The sequence below is a fragment of the Natator depressus genome, chromosome 12 (genome assembly GCF_965152275.1).
Source record: "Natator depressus isolate rNatDep1 chromosome 12, rNatDep2.hap1, whole genome shotgun sequence".
Lineage (NCBI taxonomy): Eukaryota > Metazoa > Chordata > Testudines > Cheloniidae > Natator > Natator depressus.
Genome location: NC_134245.1, coordinates 22,236,073 through 22,242,072, shown reverse-complemented (window position 1 = coordinate 22,242,072; position 6,000 = coordinate 22,236,073). Strand labels below are relative to the sequence as shown.

Sequence of the window (6,000 nt, the reverse complement as noted above, 5' to 3'; positions counted from 1 at the left end):
AGAAACAGTAGGAATAGACTGTCTTGTTTTTTTCAGCAGTGTTTTTTTTTCACCACAACTTGAGTGAGCCCAGACTGCACAATAACTACGATACTAGCCAGAACCCAGATTCTGAAACCATTCTGTCCATTGTACCAGGTTGCACCTTAAATAAGCCCAAAATCTACCTAATGCTCAGTGTAACAGACCAAAATTTGCATTGATTCTGATCTGACTGACATTGATGAAACTCCATTAATATCAATGGAATTGCTCCCAATTTATCCTGTTGTCAGTGAGATCAGCATCAGGCCCTATGAGCATAGTGTCGAGCTGGACAGCTAGTAAAAATAAAGCAAAATAAAGAAATCCCTGATTATTCATGAATCCTGAAATTTTACTACAGACGTTTATTTGTCCAAAAATTAGCATTGGAAAATTAGTCTCATTGACTTCAATGACTGTAACTGCAGAGAGAAATATATAATAGGTCTTGCCTATTCTAGAAAAGTGAGTATCCATATTATAGCAATTGTCTCCAGTGGTAGCAACTATGTAGACACTAGTGTACAGAGGGCTCAGGAGGTTTTACCACCATGCCATGAAAACATGCTCTGAGAATAACAGATAACAGACTTCCCATGCTTACTTTTGGATGAATTAACATATCTCACAAATGCTTAAAAATAGGCATGTGCATCTTTCAAAGATTGGGATCATACAGAGCACTTTAAATTTTAAGTGGGAGCTTTATTTTAGAATTCTCTTCTTTTACTAGGCCATGTTCTGCTTTGTGATAGATGGGCATCTCCTGAGTGTCAGCCCCATTGGTTGAGTGTCTCAAATGTGCTTATTTGTATTCATTTTACAGAAAGGAAGTCTGTGGGGTTGAGCCAGATGAACTGTTACAACTTTGCATTTTCTCAGCTCCAGGTAAGAGGAATTTTATTATTATGCTGCATAATATTCTGTTGTGTCTATAAGATTCTGCTGGTTGCTCTTCCTGTTGTTGTCATGGCTGCCTATTGTAAGACAGAGCATGTAGGTTTGCAGAAGAGCTGCCATAAACATATTCTAGTCTAGTCTAGTCTATTCTCCTGAGTAGGTTCTGATACCATGCTCACTGCTGTGGTATCTGCACACCTTCCAAGAGCTCATTAAGCAGTGTGACTAACAGCTGCCATGTGTTTGTTCTTTCATTCTGTCCCCAGAGTGTGTGCGAAGTATTTTGTTTTGGTAGATTATTTTTTTAAAATGTACATGGTGCTTTGTGATTATGTTAGAGAAGGTAATGTAAAAGAAATGGACATTGCATTGGCTGTGACAGGTGGTAAGCTATATGATGTTCCTTGGAGAAGGGAGGTGGTAAGCTATGTGATGTTCTTGGAGAAGTTCATTCCACAGTAGCAGACCTGCCCCTGAGAAAGTTCTGTCTCCTGCATGGATGAGCTTTACCCTTACCATAGAAAGTTTCATTGCTGGAGTAGCAGACTTGTTTATCATGGCCCTCATCCTAGAGCTTTTATATATCCATGGACCTGGTCAATGAGTGCCTTGAAAATAAGGAATGAGACTTTGAACTTCATATGATAATCTGTGGCTTTACAACTCCTCACAAGTAAAATGTTACCAAGAGGAAGAAGACTGGGGCATGTGGGGTAAAGGGAGAGCTATCTGGGTGTAGTGAGCATAGTCCAGAACAGATTGCTCCAGTCAAACCGCTGCAAGTCTGTTCTATAGATCTTCTACTGAACCCAAATTCTATACCCAGCCCATGATACCAGACAGAACTTCAAGCGAGCCCAGATTCTCTGCTCTTGCTCATGATACCAGAGAATGCAGACAGTGAAGATGAACATTGTTTTCTGTTTAAACTGCAGGGGGAATTCAGGTAGGCAGAATATAGTAACCCTAACTGGAATTTGGCTAATGGTTTGGGATTAACATCCCAAAAAGGGTGCATGGGAATGTTAATAACTTTTTCAGTATAGTTATTACAATTCTCTTGGTCTTCCATCGTAGCTGAAAAATAGTAGCACCAGCGCAAACAGCAGGGCATTTGTTGAGTGCTGACTGGCTCCCAGGATCATGTGTCCTCTACTGAATCCTCAACCCCACTTGCTGCAGCAACCTAAGGCCCAGATTCTGCAAACTGCCCCAACCTCCTGCACTCATGTGGAGCCCCACTGAATCAATCTGTAGGATTTTGGGGGCGGGGAGGAGTATCTAAGCTTAATTTGTTTGGGATCTCCTCTCCCAGCCTAATTCTGCTTAGCTTGTGAGAACATGACAAGGTCAGAGTGCCAAGTGCTATGGATGTAGTAATTTTCTCTCCACTCCCCACAAATGCCTCTGCTAAGGATCAGAGCATTTACATGGCAACGGCTTATCGTTGTTATTTTAAAAAGATCTCTGATATCAATCTTGTTGTTGGTCTTGAGTCAGTCTGAGGATGTTCAGATGTGCCTTGTAGCAACCCAGCCCCTAGCCATTAACCAACCCCACAGGCAATAGTTAAAAAAATATTGTGACTGTGGCACCTACCTCTGTGCTTTACCTGAAGATAAAGACTCCTCTCATAGGCTGGGCTTGTGACTGAAGAGCTGGAGCTACTCTATTCTGCAAGATCAAATAGTGGGGAAAGTGTGGGGAAAAATATGTATGATTGTTGGCTGAGTTTTTCAATAGAAACTCAAGGAGTTAGGCATCTAATTGCATTGAAATTCAACTGTGGTGGAGCTAGGCTGCTGTGTGTGCAATGAATTTGTTTCTGTATTTTTCCTGAAAATTTATTAAAGTGTGGGGGTGGAGGGAAGAGGTATAAAATGTTTTGCAAAAGGTTTTTTACACTGTGATTTATGTGACATGACTGCCAGATTCTGGGATTTTTGTCTGCCTTTTAAGATCTTGAGCAGCCTATTTGTTAGTTAGATAAAGAACTTATTAATTTTATTTTTCTTATTTGTTCAAAACAATCTATTGCAACACAATTTCATTGCCTCATGGTGATAGGGTGATGAGGAATTGAATACTTTATTAAAACCCCCAAACAAATAAGTTTTTTTCCCTTTACAACAGACTTTCTATTTTGAGCATGCTCAATTGCAATAAATTGGATTGTCATCGTTCATTGGGACACACAGTACATGTCGGTTTTGCAAGCCAGCAGGAAGTTATTAATCTATCACTTACTACTAAGATGACAGTGATATTTAGATTCAGAACTCAACAGGAATGTGCATCACAATTGGATGCTGCTGGATAACAGTCCCAGAAGCTCCTCTGTGATATGTGATAGATCTATAAGACAATTGTTTCAGGGCACTTTCCTGTATATTGTGAATATGATGCATGATGACGTGACCAATTATAGCAGGCTAATGTTCAAACAGCATGTCACAACCTGTGTATCAATGTATTAGATCTCTTCTCTCAGCAAACAAATGAAACTGAGAGCAAGAGCAACTGCAGAGTCATTGGCCTAATAGAAGGTCAAGATATTTTTAATGGCCTCTGCATTACTACAACATTATTACATCATTATTTAAACCAGTAAAGGAAATTTGGTCTTAACCCTTTTGATCTATTTATCTTTTCATGGTGGCATTCTGCACTGCATACAAAGGTCAAGACCTGCTCCATGGTTCAAAGCTGGGTTCTGCCAGAATAAAGCTTGGCACAGCGGTGGCAGTGTGAAGTGACTGCAAACTCCTTTTGGGAGAGGGCTGTATGGTGTTATCATCGCTTCAAAAATGGGTAGCCTGGCTGAGCTGGGAAGAGGCCATACAAAGCCTGGTTTGATGGGGAGTACACCAATCTAGTGCCTCCCCGGTGAAAAACCCAAGGGAGGTCTGCAGCGGAAATGCTGCCACCCATCTCTCAAGGTGAATGTTCCTGGGGCAGAAGGAGCCTCTTTGGTACAGGAAGTTGTTTCTTTTTCTTTCTTGCACTAGTTGTAGTGAAACATGCCCAGGAGTTGATTTGTCAAGTTGCCCCATTTAGGTCCCTGCAGTGTGAGGCACTGAAATCAATGAGGCTAACACCTGGCCTGATTGGGCCTGTTGTGTGTATGTTTTTCATTCACTAGATATCAGGAATTAGTGGTTTTCTGCTTACACAGGTGGACTCCGTGTCATGCTTACCTGTTTGCATTCAATTACTTTTCTGCTGAGAGCATATTGCAAGTCGTCTAGTTTTAGGCTTGGTTTTACATATTTGTTGTAGGCAATGGAAATAGCTCTGTGCTCCAAAGAAAAATCTTTCTATGTGCAACCTCATCCCTGTCGAGTTTCCTAGTCCACATCTGTTTGGACATACAATCAGATGCACTGGGCAGGGCCAGTGTTTCAGCAACGTGGCTCTAATGAGACAAACCTTCCACTTTAGAATACTTTTGGGTCACTGTGGTCATTCCGAGTACTTTATGGAGGATTTGTGAGCTTATGGTTCTGTTGTGTGAGCAGAAACTGTTATTAGGTAACATAAGTTGAGAGGTAACCTTTCAGCAGAATGGTTTGAGTTAAAATAAAGGGATTGAAAAAGAGTACAATGACCAAAAAAATCTATAAAAATGCAATTGCGCTAATATAATTTTATCACTTATTTAAAAATTTAGTCGACCCAAAAGACTACCAAGTGTGAAATTAAGGAACAGCTCCTCTACTTTTATGGAAATCACTCTTCTTCACTTGTCTAATAGCCTGATTTTGTCAGATCATTTATTTCCATGGTTTTAAAATGAGCTTGACAGACAGAATTTTATAACACCACTTTACTGCAAATAAGAACATCATTTTCGCTTATTAAAACTGAAGCTTAGAGAAAGCATTAAAATTAACAGTTCACTCTGCTTTAACCTTTTGAATACTACTGTGACTTTACACTCTGGACTATGTTTAAGGAAAGAGTAGTGTTCAGAAGTAGGTGGTAGAGAGTTCTTAAAGGGCATCTGAGTGAGAATCAGCCTGAACCATTTGCTGGACTTTGCTCACACTTGCTTTAGACCATTCTCTATATACAAATGTTTCAAATCTCACACACAAATGAATTCTTGCCAAAGTGACTTCAGGCCTGAGAACATAGTGGTATGGAGTGGTTGTGAGGTAGGGTGTTATACCAAACATGATCTGAGATAACAGGCATGTGGCCACACACAGCAAATAGTGTAAAGTGGGGCTTATTTTCATAACCGATGTATTAGTTTCCTTTTTGAGCAGTAAAATTTGTGACCAGTTTTGGAGGTCACTGACAGATAATAGATACCTAGTGCTCTAACTCAAACACTGTGGGATGGTGGTTGGAGGGTCGAATGTCTTCTCCATAAGTACAGCTGGACCATATCTGCATTGGTGGAATCAGAAATGACAGTTTCAATCAAGTTTTCCCGTGCATGTTCATGCTGCCCTGTTTTATTTTATCATTTTGCTGTTAGTTATTTGCCCAAAGTTGCTCAGTAGCATACGTATTCAGTCAAGTCCTGCTCTTATGTTTTGTTATTTTTAAACCTAGGTTCACTACAGAAATAGGAGTACAAGGTCACACAGTGTTTCAGGCCGATCTGTCTTAGCTAAGTCATCACTGTATCCACCATGGTTTTCTGTTGTAACCTATCTAGTTAATGCTGACGATAACTATTACTTTCTTCAATTTGTATGATGTAACTTGTAAACAATGAGCCAGATCCACTCCAGGGTCTGCACTGGCACCAGGACAAAGGACCCATCCAAGGATTTGTCATAGGCCACTCACCCAGTGTGGAGGCTGCAGAGATATAAGGCACCCAGAATCTTTCCTCTGCCAGTTAGGGCAACACTAAAATTGTGGGGGCAGGAAGAGGGCTCGCAAGAGAGGAATGTGGCCAGTGGATGTGCTGGATTTGTGTGTGCCCTCAACAGCCTCTATGGACAGGCTCTAAAGGAACCCCAGGCAAAGCAGCAGATGAACACACTCTTCCCCTCACCTAGGGTGGGACTTCCCTAAATGCAGAATTAGTGAAGCTGGAACAAAAAAGTGCAGTTTGCA

The 6,000-nt window shown here is 40.8% G+C and overlaps 1 long non-coding RNA gene across 1 annotated transcript in view; it reads left to right on the top strand.

Annotated features, from left to right (window-relative positions):
- Window positions 1-850: 850 nt before the first annotated feature.
- LOC141996856 (uncharacterized) overlaps window positions 851-6,000 on the top strand; it is a 96,134-nt gene continuing 90,984 nt past the window's right edge. The window contains exon 1 of the long non-coding RNA XR_012641628.1: window positions 851-912. This is a non-coding gene — a long non-coding RNA (uncharacterized LOC141996856). The remainder of the gene's footprint in view (window positions 913-6,000) is intronic.